The 19,673-nt window shown below is 40.8% G+C and overlaps 1 protein-coding gene and 1 non-coding gene across 2 annotated transcripts in view; one reads left to right on the forward strand and one right to left on the reverse strand.

Annotated features, from left to right (window-relative positions):
- Pip4k2a (phosphatidylinositol-5-phosphate 4-kinase type 2 alpha) overlaps positions 1-19,673 on the forward strand; it is a 156,091-nt gene that overhangs the window by 10,232 nt on the left and 126,186 nt on the right. The gene's annotated exons all lie outside the window — the stretch shown is intronic.
- On the reverse strand, positions 483-589 carry LOC122113329. Its single transcript, XR_006148413.1, has one exon. It is a non-coding gene; the product is annotated as a U6 spliceosomal RNA (small nuclear RNA).

Consider the following 19,673-nt stretch of genomic DNA (forward strand, 5'->3'; position numbering starts at 1 on the left):
GATGGCTATAGGTCTGTGGGTTCATTTCTGGGTTTTCAATTCTATTCTGTTGGTCCTGAGGTCTGTTCTTGTGCCAGTACCAAGCTGTTTTGATTACTATGGCTTTATTGTAGAGTTTGAAATTTGGTATTGATATTCTTCCAGCACTGTTCTTTCTGTTAAGGATGGTTTTTGCTATTCAGGGTCTTTTATTGTTCCATATGAATTTTTGGATTGCCTCTTCTATTTCCTTGAAGAATGAGGTTGGAATATTGATAGGTATTGCATTGAATTTGTAGATAGCCTTGGGAAGTATTGCCTTTTTTACGATGTTGATCCTTCCAATCCAGGAGCATGGGAGGCTTTTCCACTTTCTGAGTTCTGTTTTGATTTCCTTTTTCAGGTTTTTAAAGTTTTCATCATAGAGATCCTCACTTCTTTGGTTCAGTTAATTCCTAGGTATTTTATTTTTTTTTTTGTGGGGCTATTATGAATGGAATTGCAAAAATATGGAACGCTTCATGAATTTGCATCTCATCCTTGCTCAGGTGCTGTGTTAATCTTCTCTGTATCGTTCCAATTTTAGTATATGTGCTGCCGAAGTGAGCACTTAAATGTGTTTTAGAACACTTAATGTTAGCCTACATTTGGGCAAAAACATCTGTGACAAAGTGTATTTTGTATTAAAGATTTGACTGTCATATTTGATTATCATATACAAATACTGTACCGAAAGTGAAAACAATGAATAGACAAGTTCTTATAAATTCTAAAGTTGAAAAATTTAAGTAGAGCCATCATAAGTATTTTGGAGGCTGATTACACTTGCTTTCCTTGAAAATTCTTAAATAGATGGTGGCACAAAGTACATACTCTACAAATGTTAACTGTCTTTTTGGTTTGTTTTGGGTTTCATTGTTGTTTGTGTTGTTGTTGGTATTACTATTATTATTATTATTGTTATGGATTCTTGCTTCTGTAGCTCAGGCTGTCTTTGAACTCATGCTTGTTCTGCCTGAGCCTCCTGAGTACTAGGATTACAGGTGTGTACCAGCATACTTGGCTTTGATATTTTATTTTGGACATAGCAGATTTGATTGTGTGTTAAATTGTTTTTTGATTTTCAGCAAAAAGCCAGCATTGTACTTTGCATTTTTGTGTCTCTTTTGAGTTTTGTGATTTGTCATTTTAGAACTATTCTTTTGTCCTTACTTGCTTTCTGTATCTGTTTTGTTACATTCTTTCTTGAACCTGTACCACTCCCCCACCACTAATAAATAGGTTGTTTGTGGTGGCAAAAATCGAACTCACATTTAAAAAGCAAGTTATCAGATATTGAATTGATATTTCACTTTAAATTTGCAGCTGCCGCAACTTTGATATACAGTAAATCCAGCCCTCCAGTTGCTCACACTGGCAATGAAACACATATGATAGATATTTGCCTAAGTAACTAGAGTACCAAGAACGCTAATAGAGGGTAATTAGCTATTATCTACTAACTGGACATGTTGGAAGCTTCATTAAGAAGACTTTGTGCAAAGTCATGAAGAAAGTGAAGAGCCTTAGGCATGAGGAAGAGCAGTTTGGTCGGTAGCATCAGCTGGTATAAAGGCCCTGAGTCTGGCACTTGCTTGATCTGTTCAGGAAACTGCAAGGAAGCATGTGTGAGAGAGGGGATAAAGTGATAGGAAATGGAGACCAAGGTGGTAATAAGGCTAGATCATGACCACTTCTGCTTGGGAGACTTGGAGAAGACTGTGATGTTGACCTTGGAGATGCAGAAGATGGGGAACCCATACGGGGACTATAGGTCCATGATTGGCAAAAGCCAGCAGAGTGAATTGAGGAGTCTGCTTTGGCTGTGGCCTAGGACCTTGTCACATACAGGGTCATTGACTGAACCATGACATCTATCATCACCTAGGAAGTTGTGAGGAATGCAGACACCTGGGCCTCCCTACAGTCCTGGATCAGAGTGGGCATTTGAACCCACAGACTAGTTCCGTCATCTAGGCTTTCAAGCTCCCTGAGCTCCTTGGCTGCGCCCCAGAGAGTAGTGGGAGGGGCCTAGCTGTGGCAGGAAATTGGTCCCTCCATCCAGAGCAGCTTGTGTTTACCCTTGCTGTTATCTTCCTTAGGAAATTCAGACACTTGAGAATAATATGTTTTCTAACCAAGACTGAAAAACCACAGAGGTAAACGGTGCAGCACGGTTGTTGTGATTGGAAACATAGCTTGGGGTCAGGTCTGAAGGACTGAGGAGTTGATGTTTGCTAGTGAGAACCCAACCATTTTTGACAAAGATCACTTTATAATGTACGGTAAACCTCGAATGGCATTCCACCCTGGCATTTTTTTTTTTTTACTGTTCCTTACTGTTTTATACTCTCTAAAATCATTTCTTCTCTTTTCCCTTCTCCCCGCTACCTTGTATCTTATCCCTTCATCTTCCTTCCCCCCTCAGTTAGAAAGCGTTGAGCAAAGAGAAACCATCAAGCTCTTAGCTGCCACCCTATAATTTGCCAACTTGTAGATGACTGAATGCCTGAGTCTATAAACATGCCAAGACTTGGGCCTCACCATCTGTCTACTTTGGTAGGCGCTGGCCACAGGTGGTGACTTGGATTTGAATTAATAAGCCTTCAGTTTCCAGTTCTCATAGGGAGTGCTCTGTGGTCACTTGTCACCATGGCACCTCCCAGTGGGCAGAGCTCACTGCTGTGGGACCTACCATCTGGAAAACTGTGCACTGGATCCACAGACTACCCCACACCTCTCATGGTAATATCTACTCACTTTCTCTGTCCTGTCACAGCCCGAGTTGGAGAGCCATGACTAAGAGGGCTGCTCCAGCCCTCTCCTCCTTCACCTGTCCTCTTCCCCTGAACTCACTCTAATCTTGCTACCCCAGCTCGCTCAGGAGACTGCTTTTCCAGCATCTCCCAGGACACCCGGGTTCTCAAATCCTGGGGGCTCCTTCTTTTGGATTTCCTCCTCCCTCTCTGGTCTCACCTTTCTTCAGACTCTAAATGTTGGACTGCCGTCAGTGGCGAGTGTGTGTGTGTGTGTGTGTGTGTGTGTGTGTGTGTGTGTGTGTGTGTGTGTGTGTGTGTGTGTGTGTGTGTGTGTGTGTGTGTCCTGGGCCTTGAATTCATGAGCTGGGCACTGTCTTTGAACTTTTTAGCTTAAAGCTAGCACTTAGCCCCTTGAGTCACAACTTCACTTCTGGCTTTTTCTTTTCTCTTTCTTTGTTTTTTTTTTTTTTTTTTGGTGTGTGTGTGGGGCTGCTAATTAGAGATAAGAGTCTCACAGACTTTCCTACCTGGTCTGGCTTTGAACTATGATCCTCAGAGCTCAGCCTCCTGAGTAGCTAGGATTATACGCATGAGCTCCCAGTATCCAGCTGTCAAAGGCTTCTTGAGCAGCGTATATTTTACTTGCCTTGTCTTATTTAGTGTCAGGGTTTTTGATCACATTTTGTGGTGATGACTGAGAGATTTACATCTTTAGTTACAACTACACCTTGGGGCCTCCTGTTTAGATCCTTACCCAATAGTCCACGTGAATCTTTCATGGGTACCTCAGATGACCCAAGCTGGACTCTGGATTTCCTTTCCTTATTTTACCCCACATCCTGTGTCTCATGTCTTCAACCTGTGACGTCCTCCTCTTTGTAAATGGACTGTCATCGTCATCATCATCATCATCATCATCATCATCATCATCATCATCATCATCATCATCATCATCATCATCTGTCTACCCAAAGCTCAAGCCAGCAACCTAGGCCCTTACATAGATTCTGTTCCTTACCACTCCCTGCTCACAACTGTGTCTGAGACTTCATCTACACACTGCTTCAGTCTTCTTCTCTTGACTACCAAGGTACAATACCGATGCGCCTCTTCCAATCCAAATTCACTATAGCAAAGGCACAAGGTCCTCTTGCTTCTTCAGTTGGGCTTTCCAAAGCCTCTAATGCATTTAGGGTAAAATTTGGACTCTGTTCTATGGCTTGTCTGGCTGTGCTGGCTCCATTCCTCTGCCTTCATTGATGCTCTCTTCATTGCCTGTACTTCCCAGCCATGCTGGAGTGACCACACTACTCTCTCTTTCAGGTCCTTAAACAGCACAAGGTCAAAGCAAAGCCCAGAGCCTCTGCATTTGTTTTCTCTCAGCTGCCTTCTCAAATGACCTCTCTGACCACCTAATCCTCCACCATCAAATACTCTTTTTATTTTTCTCTGACACCACTGTCTGAGACTGAGTTGTTGACATGTATGTTCTCTCATCTAGACTGGTAAGTTCTACAGCAACTGGCACTACCCCTACACCGAAAGCAGTACCACCATGAGCATACCACATTAACATTTCATCACTGTGTAAGGTTATTTTTGTTAGGATTGAACACAACATTTAGAACATTTTGCTGAGCGGGCTGCGCAGTGCGTTAGAGTGGGAGAAAACTGGCTGCAAGTGGGTGATAAGAGGTGTGGGGTAACCACCAGCCCATGCCAAAAAGAGAGCTCCTGTTTACAGAGCATGCATACAGGAACTTTGCCTCATGAGCAGAGCAGAGAAGATTCAGCTTCCTCAAACAGTAGCAGAATGCTTAGGGGCCCCTGAGGGAACTGAGCAAAAAGACTGGGCGCCTTTGTACGCAGTCTGGGGTATTCCTATGTGGAAGCTTTGCGCTGCTGTGTTGGTACTGACTTGTTCCAGGCAGTTTGGGCTTTTCCATGCCTTTTTTGCAAACTGGACTTTGAGAGATGTTTTATACAAGTCAACCCAAGAGATGACCTCCATACCATTCCCTCTGCCTACACGAAGGCATGGGTCATGGAATCACAATTGCCATGTACATTCCTGGTAAGGGGCTGCACTAGCCAAGGCAGAAACTTACTGTACAGAGGAGGCTCACTGGGAATGTGCACAGGGGTGCTCAGTGTGCCCACAGCTGCCCTGCTTCTTTGTGTCCTTCTGTTCCTCTCTGGTTGTGCATCCCACATTTCTCATTTAGATACCCAGGTATTGGGCTTCTTAAGATATCTTTCAGGAAGTGTTTATTTGGGCAGGAAAGAAGCAAGGGTAGTGGATTTATAAAGTTCCCTTGCATATTTGACTCTGTTTTAGAAAGTACTCAGTCCTTTTCTGTTATTTTACCTGTCTCTATATTCTGCCTATTCTATACAAGTTTAAACAAGGTGGGTAAACAGATTATGTGATGCAGGAATCAATTCACACACTTAGTTTTCTTTGAGCACTTCATGCTTCACACCTTCAAGCAACATCATCCGGATGCAAAGTATGCTAATAGCTCGAGGCAGCTAATTAGACTGAAAACCAGACCTTGCTCATTCATCCATGTTTGTCCCCTTCATCAGGGCCCTGTGCTGAGTTTCAGAAGTACTAATTCCAGGGTTCTTGCTAGTCTTTGGACATTTTGTCCCATCTGTATTACATAGAAGCTGTGTGTGTGTGTGTGTGTGTGTGTGTGTGTGTGTGTGTGTGTGTGTGTGTGTGTGTGTGTGTGTGTGTGTGTGTGTATGTGTGTGTGTGTGTGTGTGTGTGTGTGTGTGTGTGTGTGGCTAGTGCAGCCCCTTGCCATGGAGTTTTAACTCAGGGCATGACCATGGAGTTTTAACTCAGGGCATGAGTGCTGTTCCTAAGCTTTTTCTTTTCTTCTTTTCTCAAGGTTAGTGCTGTACACTTGAGCCACAGCTCTACTTATGGCTTTTTGGTGATTCATTTTGAGATAAAAGTCTTATAGACTTTCCTGTCTGGCCTGGTTTTGAATTATGATCCTCAGATCTCAGCCTTCTGAGTAGCTAGGATTGTAGGTATGAGTCACTGGTGCCTGGCCTCTCAGTTATTCTTCACATTCCTTCCAATTTCTATTAACCTCTGAATTTTTATAGCCTACTTTATGGTTACTAGAAATCAAATGATTTTGGAAATTCATATGTGTCTTTTTATGGTTGTAAAAATAATTTTTTTTTTTCGTCTGGTCGTGGGGCCTGAACTCTGGGCCTGGGTGCTGTCCCTCAGCTCTTCAGCCCAAGGCTAGCGCTCTACCACTTGAGCCACAGCGCCACTTCCGGCTTTTTTTCTTTTTGCTTATGTGGTGCTGAGGAATCGAACCCAGGGCCTCATGCATGCAAGGCAAACACTCTACCATTGAGCCACCTTCCCAGCCCCTGTAAAAATAATAAGCTTTTGGGCCATAGAGTTGTCAGGTTTCAGTGGTTTGCCTAAAACCTTTTTTTTTTTTTTTTTTGCCGGTTGTGGGGCTTGAACTCTGGGCCTGGGCACTGTCCCTCAGCTCTTCAGCTCAAGGCTAGTGCTCTACCACTTGAGCCACAGCGCCACTTCCAAAACTTTTTTTTTTTTAACTGAAGAACTTAAAGCTTTTTTTTTTTTGGATTTCATATGTCTGTTGAGTTGAAACAACAACTTTGTGTGTAAGGTTTATTTTGAACACTCATATTTCTAGGATGAATCCTCCCCATCAAGCAATTAGTGTTGACTTTTGTTTAGGAATAGCCAGGCACAGCCTTGTTGAGTGAGTATTCCAGCTCCTAAGAAAAAGTTTGGAGACACTGTTGGAAAAAACAGTAAATTGATTTATTTTTATTTTTTATTTTTTCAGTGCTGGGTGTTGACCTGCGGACCCCACATATGCTAGCAAATGCTCTGCTACTGAGTTACACCTCTAGCCCCAAATTGTCTTCTGTATGGGACCCTTTGAATTTCTGTAGTACTATGCTTCTTCTGGTTGACCACACTGCTCCCCTAGGTTCTCAGGTTCTCAAGGTGGGTTCAGGTCTTTCACAGGTGTGGCCTGACCTGGGCTTCAGAATTAAACTGTGCTAGGCAACAGCTGCATTCTCTTCAATTTGACCCTGGCTTGCTTCCGTGCTCAGGATCATGAGAAAAAACTTTTCTCTGGCCCTACCCTTCTAGAACCAAGTCCTCACTCAGGCTTTGCTGCAGCCCTCAGACCTGGAATACGTTTCCTGCAGAAAGAAGTACATTTCCTGCCAACCTCCAAGTGCTTGTCTGGAACACAACCCATTTATAAATTAGATCCTGCTTCCAGCCAGGCGAGAAGTTCAAATGCTTTGGCATAGGAAGGCCTGTTCAGCAACGATTATGAGAAACCTGTGAGATAGTTTCGTTGTTGTTGATGATGTCTTGAGCCAAAGTAGGAGAACAATAGAAAATTTAAGTGACGTTTTGAAAGGAAAAAATACATTAGTCTCGAGAAGCTAATAATCCTTTTGTGTTTTCCCTTGCAATTTTAGCATCAATTTTAAATCTCAGAAATTTAAACCATGTCCATGGATATTTGATTCAGTAAAGAGTTTGTAGTGAATGTGTTTTATTATGGACTTTTTTTCTGGGGTGTGTGTGTGTGTGTGTGTGTGTGTGTGTGTGTGTGTGTGTGTGTGTGTGTGTGTGTGTGTGTGTGTGTGTGTGTGTGTGTGTGTGAGTATTGGGGCTTGAACTCTGGGCCTAGGTGTTATCTCTCGTTTTTTTTTCCATCAAGACTGGCACTCTACCACTTGAGCCACAGCTCCACTTCAGCTTCCTGCTGGTTAACTGGAGAGAAGAGTCTCATGGACATTCCTGCATGGGTTGGCTTTGAACTGGGATCCTCAGATCTCAGCCTCCTGAGCAGGTGTGCACCACTAACACCTGGCATATTGTATGTCTTAAAACCTACTTTCTTATATATTTAAGTGAACTGTAAATATCTATGGCTTCAGTAGAATTTAATAAGTATAGATCTATAGGATATTTTCTAAAAAAACTTGAAAAACATAAATATAGAGGAAAAAATTCCATAACTATTCTACCAGAAACAACAGATATTCATGTTTTGCTGTTTATTTGAACAATATCTTTTTTCTTTTTTGTCCATAGTAGGACTTGAACTCAGGGCATGGGCTCTTTTGCTCAGGCTAGTGCTCTATTGCTTTGAGACACAGCTCCACTTATGGTTTTTTGGTGGCTAATTGGATATAAGAGTCTCACAGATGTTCCCACTTGGGCTGACTTTGAACTATGATCCTCAGATCTCAGCCTACTGAGTAGCTAGGATTATAGGCGTGAGCCACCAGCACCTGATTCAACAATGTCTTCTTTAAAAAAACAAATCTTATCCAAATAATACTGTCTGTATATGTCCTAATCTTTTAATGCATTCTTCTCAATGGTAAGTTGTTTTTTGTTTTTTGTTTTCTTTTCTCCTTTTGGTAATACTAGGAAATTCTACCACTTGAGCCACTCCCTTACCACATTTTTTTTTTTTTTTGCCTTTTTTGGGTGTGTATCATTTTTTTTCAAGCAGTGTCTCATGCCTGGGTTGCCCTGGGGAGCTATCTACCTATTTATGGTTACCAAATAACTAGGATACCAGGTGTGTACCACTGTACTCAGCTGTGGATTGAGATGGGGTCTTCATTTATGCTTCAGCTGCCCTCAAACTGCCATTCTCATAATTGTCACCTCCTGAGTAGCTAAGATTATAAATGTGAGCCACTAGCACCAGTCATCATGACAATTTTTTAACTTTGAATGAGTGCCTAGTATTCTAATGAAGTTCTAATAGTCCAAACATTGAGTCTTACTTTTTGCTACCATAAATAATGCTGATGTCAGCATCCCCCTGTATAAAACTTTTTCTTGGTTTAGATGATTTCCTAAGAACAGATTCCTCTTTTGGGGAATTAGTTGGTCACAGAGTATGAATATTTTAAGACTCTTGCTATACACTGCCAAATTCCTTTCAGAAAAGGTTACACCAGTTTGCAGTCCCAGTAATGTGATGATCACTTTTTCACCTAATCTTCTACTTTGAGCATTTCTAATTTAAACAGCAAAATATCGGAATGGAGTTAAATGATACCTTCTTTATGTATGCTTTCTGCTGTAGTTTGAGCTTTAAAATGTCCCCCAAGGCCTTGGTCCCCAGTCTGTGGTGTTAGTGGGAGGGGGTGGAACCTTTAGGAGATTTAAGTCTAGTGGAAGGAAGTTAGTTAGGTCATGGGGTGCGGGGGGAGGGTGGGGAATAGCCTAGAAGATATTGGGACCCAGTTATTGGGGTCAAGTTTCTAATATTTCCTTTATCAATGAGACTTCTTTACCAGCTATTCCTGCTATGATGTGCCACCAAAACCCCAAATTAAGAAGGCCAAGTACCCATGGACTTGAAATACTTCCTTTTTTTTTTTTTTTTGCTGGTCCTGGGGCTTGAAATATGATCTTGGATGCTGTCCCTGAGTTCCTTTTTACTCAAGGCTAGCACTCCACCACTTTGAGCTACAGCACCACTTCTGGTTTCCTGGTGGTTAATTGGAGATAAATGTCTCACAGACTTTCCCGCCCCAGCTGGCTTCAAACCACGATCCTCAGATCTCAGCCTCTTGAGTAGCTAGGATTACAGGCATGAGCCACCGGTGCCCAGCAACACTTCCTCCTTTTAAGTTGACTCTGTAAGGTGTTTTGTCAAAGTAATGACAAAATGCATTCATGAGGGGTTTGCCAATACTGCAAATGGTACATATATGAGTGGAGGTCTGAGGGAGTTCCATTTCTAATAGGCCATCTGCTGCAGAGTAAGTCTTTCATGGGTAGTGGCATCTACCTGGCCCGCTGCTTCATTCAGATTCTTTGAAACATCAAGCGCATTTCAGTTGTTTAGTTGCTTAGATAAAAGCAAAACGACTAACCATACACTTTTCTAGATATCAGGGTCTGCCAGTTACCTAGAGATGGAACAGGACAATGCGGGTGTGGTCAGCTGGGATTTGGTGACTTGTCAGGCAGAGGGTATCTGCACCCCAGAATTAGATGGGATTCCACTGTTTACACCTAGCCATAGCCTGTGTGACTGTGTACCTGGTCTAAAGAATTTGATGACAGTCAAAAGCTTTCAAAAATACAAGTATGCGCTGCTAGTAAGGAGATTGTAGTTGTATTTCAGACTGACTACCTAATGTTAGACTTGATCTATGGATGATTCAAACCAAACTCTTTAGAAGATGGAATTTGTAACCCTCGGGTCCATATGTGCTTGTTTTGTCTTGTTTGTTTTTTGTGACCATCCTGGGGCTTGAACTCAGGGCCTTGGGCACTGTCCCTGCTGAAAGCTACTGCTTTAGCGCTTGAGCCACACTTCCGCTTCTGGCTTTTTGGTAGTTTATTGGTAATAATAGTCTCACAGACTTTCCTGCCCTAGCTGGCTTCAAACCAGGATCCTCGTAGCCTCCTGAGGCATGAGCCACCGGTGCCCAGCTTGTGTTTGGATTTTTGAAGGTTGGATGCTATCACTTTTCTGTGGTCTTGTTGTTTGCCCTGGTTCTGTGTGTATCCACCCTGTTGTTCTGAATTGTCTATCTGGTGTAATTATGTCATTCACCTCTGTGAAGCTTATCACAGCCAGGTAGGGGAGGGGTGTCTTACCAGGTACCAGAGGGCATAGGCCCCCTTCCTTATAAAAGGTAGTTGGAAAGGAGAAGAGAATATATGCTTTTGGTAATTTAGTCTCTTGTGATATAGAAAGTAAGTAATAACCCTTTCTTTTTATCTTAAGATGTCCCTCCTGAGAACATTGAAAAAGAGAAAAAAAAATGAGAGGAACAGAAAACAGAGCTCTTCTAGAAAGAAAGGAACCCAAGCCACCCAGAGCAATTGTTAGTTCCACTGTCTGGGGGATGTGTTTTATTGTGACATTGGTGACTATATTTGCCAGTTTCAGGAAATTTAAATTACTGGCTACTTTATTAGCTAATAAAGGCTTTAAAATTAGCCCTTGGATAATCATTCCTAGTAAAACTGCACCTGAAGTGATTCTTACTTTTAAAGCTTGAATTAAGTAGAAAATTAGGATGATACTAAATATTTAACTTGGCTGATAACCAAATAGAAAAATTATTTCTTGTTTTTATTATTTAAAATATAGCAGCACAAAAACATACTATGCTTCATAAGTTTGGGAGAATAGATGACTTTTCAGTATGAAGGAACTATGAATAATTTTTCATTTGTTTTAAAGTAAAAAAATTTTTAATTATGGGTGCAAATCTTTCTATTTTGAGAAAATTCAAACAAGAACCCTTACTTCTTTGTGTTAAAAGTCTCTGCTTGAGTTGTAAGGATCTTCAGTATAGAGCAGTATTTTGAGTGGAATTGTTTTCCCCTTAATCAGAATGACCTAAACACTACTTTAAAATAAATTTATTCCCATTTCTGAACCTCTAAACCAAAAGACCATTTAAAAATTCACTTTAAATTTGGCTGTTTATAAGAAAAAACAATTCTGAGTACCTTTGCAATAGTCGTAAGTGATGAGTGAAGGTAAAAAGCTACTGAGAATTGTTGAGAAGAGGTTCTCATAACCTATTTTTCCTTCAGTAACCAAAACAAAAATAATAAAATCTTATAAATAATACGAATATTTGTATACTGAAACACCCTGTTGTTCTTATACATATTAATGGATGTCAATGTTCTCTTACCTAGTGATGATTTTTGAGTGAACATAACTAGTGTGTGTTTAAAATACCACGTCTTGGTAAGAAAAGGAATTATAGATAACTGTTCATTAACTATTAAAATATATAGGTTGATTAGTTAAAAAACAATTTGTCCAGGCACCAGTGGCTCATGCCTGTACTCCTAGTAGCTCAAGAGGCTGAGATCTGAGGATCACCGTTCAAAGCCAGTCAGGGCAAGAAAGTTCATGAGACTCTTATCTCCAATTAGCCACTAAAAAAGCCAAAAGTGGACTTTTGGCTCAAGTGGTAGAGTGCTAATCTTGAGTAAATAAGGTCAGGGACAGTACCCAGTCCCTGAATTCAAGTTCCAAGACCAGCACCCCCCCAAAAAATTAAAATAAACAATAAAAATTGTTGAGTATGCAGTACTTTTGTAATTAGAGAAAGTAATATAATTAGGGTAGTGAGAAAGAAATCTTCTTAAAATTGAGCTTTCATTTCAGTTTGTAAAATACATGTATATACTTTATATCAAGAATCTTTTCCCCTTTTATAAGTAGCTATCTCTTAGACCTCTTTGACTAAAATTTATAGCTCAAATGGTACAGTGCCAGCCATGAGCAAAAGAGGCTAAATGAGAGTTCAAGGGTCTGAGTTCAAGCCCTGGTACTGCTCCCCCAAAATAAAAAGGTAGCATTGATTGCATTAGAAGAAGCAATTAAGTAACAAATGATTTTTTCCAAAAGTTTTCACTTTTTCTGAGCTTGGGAAAAATAAAGATTAAACTGGTACAATGATAAGAGGCAAATAAATTTACCTAACAGATATCAGACTTTTTAATTGTGTATTTCATCCCTGAAAGCAAATGTGAACATATGCTGACTGTGTGAATTTTTATTTATAAGTTTTTTGCATATACTACTGCCTTATTTTGTTTGTTTTATTCCTCACAGATGTCTTTAAAAGATGCACTAAAGATAAATATCAACCACTAAAAACTTTTATCTGCTTAAAACAATTTATTGAGATCATTAAAACATAATGAGTTGGTTATTGTTTTTTTTTGTTTTACCCAATTGGAGGCATTGTGAATGAATTTGTATCATTGTTTTTTAAAAATGTTGGTGAATCTCATGCAATAAAGCAATCTTGTGGTCTGGTCTTATATTCCATCTCCTTGGCTGTTTGTATTTCTGGGGATCTACTGCAGTGTCTCCTCGCCTGATTTGTAAGTGCTGTACCATAGTGCTACATTCCTAGTCCTAACCTGGGCATGAATGGCTCATGCTTATAATCCTAGCCTAATCCTAGCTACTCAGGAGGCTGAGATCTGAGGATTGTGGTTTAAAGCTAGCCTAGACAAGAAAGTTTGCGAGACTCCAATTAACTACCAAAAAAGCCAGAAGTGGAGGTGTGGTTCAAGTGGTAGAGTGTGAGCCTTGAGCAAAAAAGCTCAGAGACAGCACTGAGGCCCTGAGTCCAAGCCCCAGAACTGGCATGGACATGAGTATGCGTGCGTGTGCACACACACACAGAGCTATAGTTTCTAAGAAAAACTGCCTCACAAACATAGACTGATCCATATGGGTGAAGCCTGTTCTGGACCATTCTTAGTAACTTGTGAATCTGATTTTCAAATCATTTACCAGTGACTTGTGCATAAATTTTGGTTGAAATTTGGCACATTTCTCTTGTCCTTGACATCATTAAGTTCTCACAAAATGTTAGCAGTTTATATTAATAAGGACAGAGACCACTGAAAAAACATTTTTTGGCATTCATTGAAAAGCTTAAAATTAGGTTAGAAAAATGTAAGCACAAACACGCATCAAATGTTTTTGCCATAGTAAATATTCCTATCCACAGAGCGGTTATTTTCTTGCACTTGATTACGTAAGCTCATTAAAAATCTTCCAAGTAAGTTTGTTAGCAGCAACAACTTTTGATTATAGAGTAGTTCAAGAAATTTGGAACAAGTTATGTTTACATAGAAGGAAACTGTGTTAATAATTCTTCAAGGTTTCTGTGTGTTTTGCTTTGAGGGAACTAAGACAAAACACGTATAGGACAAAATATTCTTGTGGTCCCTCCCCACCTCATATGACCACCTCTGGCAGAGTGGTCCGCTGATTGTCATGAGCTAGGTAAGTGACACAGCACCATCAAAAATAAATATAAGTGGGTCTTGCCTATATTGATAGAAACTACATATCTTACCTTTAAGGTACCCTTAACTACAAACAGGTGTTCTAGATGTTCTGATATTTCTTCTTGTACCCAGTAGATTGTCCTGTTTATTCTTCTTCCCCAAACACCTCTTCAGAGATTTTCAGGGAACCAGATTTACCTCTGTTTTCATCAGGTTCTCTTCATTTCTTGGATTTCATTTCGGAAGTTGTAAAACGATGTAAGTAGATGGTACTTGGGATTTCCCCCTTGTAACCCACTGGTTTTATACATGAGAAAGCTGAGACAGAAATAAACAGTGCTAGGAAGTTGAGCTAGGACTAGAATTATGTTCCCTTACTGCGTGTCAGATTCTTTGTGTGGATAAGTTCTTCTGTGGAATGTCTGTAGCTGACCAGAAGCTCTGTTGATATGTGACTTCCTGGAGATGAATTTCCTTCCCAAATCTCTAGGCTCTGTTGCGTTGAGTCCCTGACATATGGCTTTGAAATCATCTATAGAGTTCTCTTTTTGCTTTCCAGAGGTACATGCTTTGTCTAGCTATGACTTGTGACATGAAGCATACTCATAGATTCTCATTTCCTGAGAAGTAGTCTTCTAAGTGGCTCAAGATGCCATGTAGAATTACTCTTCTTAGTGATGAAGGTGAAATCCTTATAATGGATCCACTCTCCAAAAGCCTTAAGACTTTCAACAATCTGCACATATGTTTAAATGGGGGGTGGCGGTGTTGAGCAAAATAAATGTATAGTAAAAACTTCTAAAGATAGAGAGGAAAGTATCTGTTTACGATAACCTTTGCACAGTCCTTGTGAAGGAACCAGACATTTGAACTGGAAATATAGTTTTACTGGAAAAATGGAATTGTAGGTCTCAGTTTCCTAGCTTTCATAACCAAGCTGTGAGCAAGCTGATGCATTTTCATTCCCTGGTATGAGGGGGATTAAACAACAGAATGAATGAACCTAGTAGAAGAAAAGAAGACCACGTTATTGCTGTTGCAGAACCATTTATTATTGAGGTCTGTGAAACCCAAGGACAAAACATGACCCTGGGTATCAGTGACACAGACCAGGTGTCCAGTATGTCTTTCTACAAAAATCAAGCTTTAATAAATGATTCCTTCAAGAGCAAGTTTCCTTGTCTGGCTTGGTGACAAATGGAGGTAATTCTTCAGTGGTAAAAGGACATGTCTTCTGAATTGTTGACTGAAAGGCGATCTCTCTATATACTGTAGGTACTGTGCTGTGTCAGCACTGAAGACTGTCTTACAAGGATCTGGCTTGTGGGTCTTTTTCATCTCTCTAGGGGAAGGCCACAGGCACTAATGCTGCAAGTGGAGGTATGGCTCCAGTGATAGAGCACTCTCCTTGAGCAAAAGAAGCTCAGGAACCACCCTCAGGCTCTTAGTTCAGGCTCCAGAACCAGTGCAATCAATCAATCATTCTGGGGCTCTGACATACAGATGTGAGAACTGAAAGTCAGTGGCCTCCAGGCTCTGTATGATCCTGGAAGATGTTGCAGGTAGGTGCTCAGAAAATAGGATAGCTATGACGGAAGAGGAGGGCCCAGCCAGCGCTGACCACACTGATGGGAAATGGCCAGGAGAACAACTCTGGTCATCCAAATCTGGCCACTATCCTCAAACTTACCAGAGCAAAATGGAGTCATGGGTTATATGACAGTTACTCCCTAGGAACCAAGTGCACAATGCAGAAGTGTTTGAACCTTGAGGGTGCTGCCACTACTACTCCCTTCTTCTGGCGCCCCTCCTCTTCCTCCTTCCATGTCCCGTGTGTGTGTGTGTGTGTGTGTGTGTGTGTGTGTGTGTGTGTGTGTGTGTGAGAGAGAGAGAGAGAGAGAGAGAGAGAGGGCAGTTGAAATTTACTAAAAATGCTAAGTGCCATGAAATTAATACAATGTTTACATAGCTCTTCTAGACTATCTCACCTGTATCAGTCCATCTCCTTCACACCCACACTCTTCCCTTCCCTCCCCTCCCTTCTCCCTTCTCTTTCCCTTCCCCTTTGTCCCCTCCAGTCCTGTTTTATCTCTTGCGTTCTTGCTTTCTGCTGGGTCTAAACCCTGGAACTTTGCATACACTGTCCCACTCAGCTACGCTCCCAGTCCTCACAGGTTGATTGTCTGAGTTTCTGTGTGTAAGTAAGATCATGCAGTGCTTGTCCCCTGTGTCTGGTATCTTTCACACAGGGCAGTGACCTCTGAGTCCATCCACGGCTGTGGCAAATGTCACAATCTCAGGAATCGCTTCTGAAGTTTTAGTTTTGTTGAGTCTGAAGTAGGTTTTTCTTCTACCTTTAAAAAAAAAATCTGGGGGTTGGGAAGGTGGCTCAGTGGTAGAGCGCTTGCCTTGCATGCCTGAGGCCCTGGGTTCGATTCCTCAGCACCACATAAGCAAAAAGAAAAAAAAAGCCGGAAGTGGCACTGTGGCTCAAGTGGTAGAGCACTAGCCTTGAGCTGAAGAGCTGAGGGACAGCGCCCAGGCCCAGAGTTCAGGCCCCACGACCGGACCCCAAAAAAAAAAAAAATCTGACTTGTACTACCTTACTTCAGTTGCCAGTGAGTTCTGTCACAAAGAGTGCCACATCTGCAGCATATCAGAATGTCACATTTTGTTTGTAGTTTCTAAGACCTTATTGGTAAAACACAGATGACTTCTTCACCCATCTTGGTATAAGTCATGAGTGTGTGTGTGGGTTGTGTGTTGTGGGTGTGCGTGCTAGGCTAAGTGCTTCAGGATAGAGAGGAGATTTGTACCTTCTTTGGTTGGAGTGGATCCCTTTTGCCAGAGAAGCCCTAAGGGTCGTTCTGTGGTCTCAAGACATGTAAACTCCAAAGGGACTGGCTGAACTGCACTGTGAGAAACCTCAGATACTGAAATGCTAACCTATTTTTTCATCCTACTGTACTATATTCACAGATAAAGGCACAAACTAGGCCTTGCTTCCTTCAAATGCCTCCTCAATCTAGAATTATCTGGACTAGAAAATAACCCTCCCCACTTAAAAAAAAAATACTGATACCACTTTTCGGAACTCTGAAAGCAATCCAGGGACTTCAAGTCCACTCCTCAACTCATTGGTGGAGTTTAATTAAGATGCAATCTCTTTGGAGATTTGATTTCCATCAGTAGATAAGAACAACTTTGTAAGAGTTCAAGTTGTGTTAGGACGTAGTCAATGAACAGCCTTTGGGAATAATGAGTTTCCTGTTCCCAAAGTTATCCAAGTATGTGCTGGGTCAGCACATTTCCAAGTTGTTTTCCGCAGTGATAGATGAGTTGTTTAAACATTCACAGGCAGAGTGACTTGCACGGGCAGAGTTGGGTTTGTGCCACATGCTTGATGCTCTAGCTACAGCTTCATCCCTGTCCTCACTGAAGAATGACTATCAGGCGGGGCATGAGTTGCCCATGCCTAGAATCCTAGCTACTCAGGAGGCTGAGATCTGTAGATTGTGGTTTGAAGCCAACCCAAGCAAACAAATGACTCATCTCCCACTAACTAGTAAAAAGCTAGAAGTAGAGGCATGGCACAGCCTTGAGAAAAAAACTAAACAAGAGCACAAAATCCTGAGTTCAAAACCCCATATCTAGGCACAAAAAACCCCCCACAACAAACAAAAGAATGAGTGAACTTAATATTGAGTGAAAGGAAAAAGATTATGAAGGTATTGAAATCTACTTATATTCCTATATAAAAGTGATTAGAAAATGATATTATTGGTATCAAACTACATGTTGAGTATCCCTTACTTGAAATACTTGGGACCAGAAGCATTGGGAATTGGATTTTTTTTTTTCAGATTTTGGAATATTTGCAGATACATGACATATGAAGATGCATGGAATTCACATATGCTTCAGATTCACAATACAACCTAAAAACAATTTATATGGTATTTTTAATGTGATACCTGTTACATGAGACTAAGTGTGGAATTTTCAAATTGTGATGTCATGTTAGTGCATTCTGAATTTGGGATTTTCATTAGGGATGGTTAACCTATACCACCCACAAAGGAGATAACTGAGAATTCCATGGCCACCGTTGTGTGTGACTGGGTTTGGCATTAATGCCATTTATTACTGTCATAGTCCTGCCCATTAATGAGGAACTTCAGTACTAGGTGGATGGCAGGATTAGGTAGCTTTTCATTTTTTTTTTTTGAATCCTAGGGTTTTGAGTCTGTCATACCAAAATTTCACAAGGTAAATTTTTCTTTTAAATTATTGAACTTTCTTCTGAAATGTATTACCATTGATATTGTGATTCAAACAAATAAGAGTCTTTGATTCTTTTTTTTTTTTTTTTTTTTTTTTTAGCCAGTCCTAGGGCTTGAACTCAGGGCCTGGCCACTGACCCTGAGTTTCTTTTTTTCTTAAACTTTGTACTCTACCACTTGAGCCACAGTGCCACTTCCAGCTTTTTCGGTTTATGTGGTACTGAGGAATCAAACCCAGGGCTTTATGCATGCTAGGCAAGCACTCTACCACTAGGCCATATTCCCAGCTCCAAGTCTTTTATTCTTAGGTCCTAACCCACACTGCCTAATCTTCAGGAGGTACTTGACCCAATTCTAGATGTAAAAAACATTGGTTGAGCCTGGCACCAGTAGCTTACATCTGTAATCCCAGCTACTCAAGAAGCTGAGATCTGAGGACCACACTTTGAAGTCAGCCCAGGCAGGAAAAATCCACGAGACTCTTACCTCAACCACTAAAAAAAGCCACAAGTGGAGCCGTGATTCAAGTGGCAGAGTGCTAGTCTTGAGTGAAAAGGCTAAGGGATAATATGTAGCCAAGTTCAAGCCCAGTCTTGACACACACATATGCACGTGCACACAAACACACATTATTATTATTATTGTTATTATAAAACCATTGGCTAAACAAATGAGATTTGAAGGTTTCATTAGCTAAAAATGTTAAAAACTTGAAGACCTTGTTAAACTCTTTAAAATTATATGCATATATTATACTATTAATTATAAGTTGTTGTTTCCATGCAGAACTTTAAACATTCTGAAAGCAGAACACTTTCAGAATCAAAGTTTGAAAATGTACACATCAGAATTCCTGAGGAAAAAAATATGCATGACAGCTGTGCAAAAGTTGAAATAAAATGATTGCCACTGGTAATGAGGGCCTTTTTTTTTTTTTTTTTTAAACAATTGCATCTGTTTTACAAGGGTAAACATATTCCTTACTGACCCATAGTTTTCCTACAAGGCTGAATGCTTGCTGTAATTGCCAACAATGCAGAGGTCAGACAACTGTGCCTGGCATGCCAGAGCGGACAGCTGTAGATACGATGGCGTGACCCGTGTTGTGAGCACATACCAGCACACATGAACAGCAGTGAGGGACTGGCATTTTCCCACAAGTTTTCAAAGACCTCAAGAGTACTTTGTAGACAATCCCTTCACCATATGCCTGAGACATTGCACAGTTGTTAGGCAAGACGCCTGAGGAGTCTTGTTATCCTATATACCAGGGTTTCCTTTACTAACAATTGGCTGAAGCTGAAACAGCATATTAAGAAGGAGTTCCCAGTCTCTGATAGACATATATCATGCTTTACTAACATATATATATATATATATTTTTTTTTTTAAATTTAAGGTTAGAAATATTCCTCCTTTTGAACTCAGAGCCTGTACTTGCTAGGTATGGAGCCATGCCTCCAGCTTTAGTAGTTTGAAATATTCTTAACAAAGCAATTGTTTAAAATATTCTCAACAAAACAATTGTTTAAGCTAGGTGTGTGCACCTGTGCAAGGGGTGGGAATGGGGAGAGCAAGCAATGGAACAAGTATAGGTTGGAAAATAATGGTAAAATATAGTAGATGGGAGTTTTGGGGGGATGGGCAGATTAGCTTAAACATTTTATAAATAATTTTCCTTGGCAAAAGAGAGAGACTGGGTATAAGAGAAAAACCAGAGGATTTAGGCAGAGGGTACTTACTCTTGATTAACTATAC

Source organism: Dipodomys spectabilis, unplaced genomic scaffold (genome assembly GCF_019054845.1).
Source record: "Dipodomys spectabilis isolate Male_0828 unplaced genomic scaffold, ASM1905484v1 ptg000096l, whole genome shotgun sequence".
NCBI lineage: Eukaryota > Metazoa > Chordata > Mammalia > Rodentia > Heteromyidae > Dipodomys > Dipodomys spectabilis.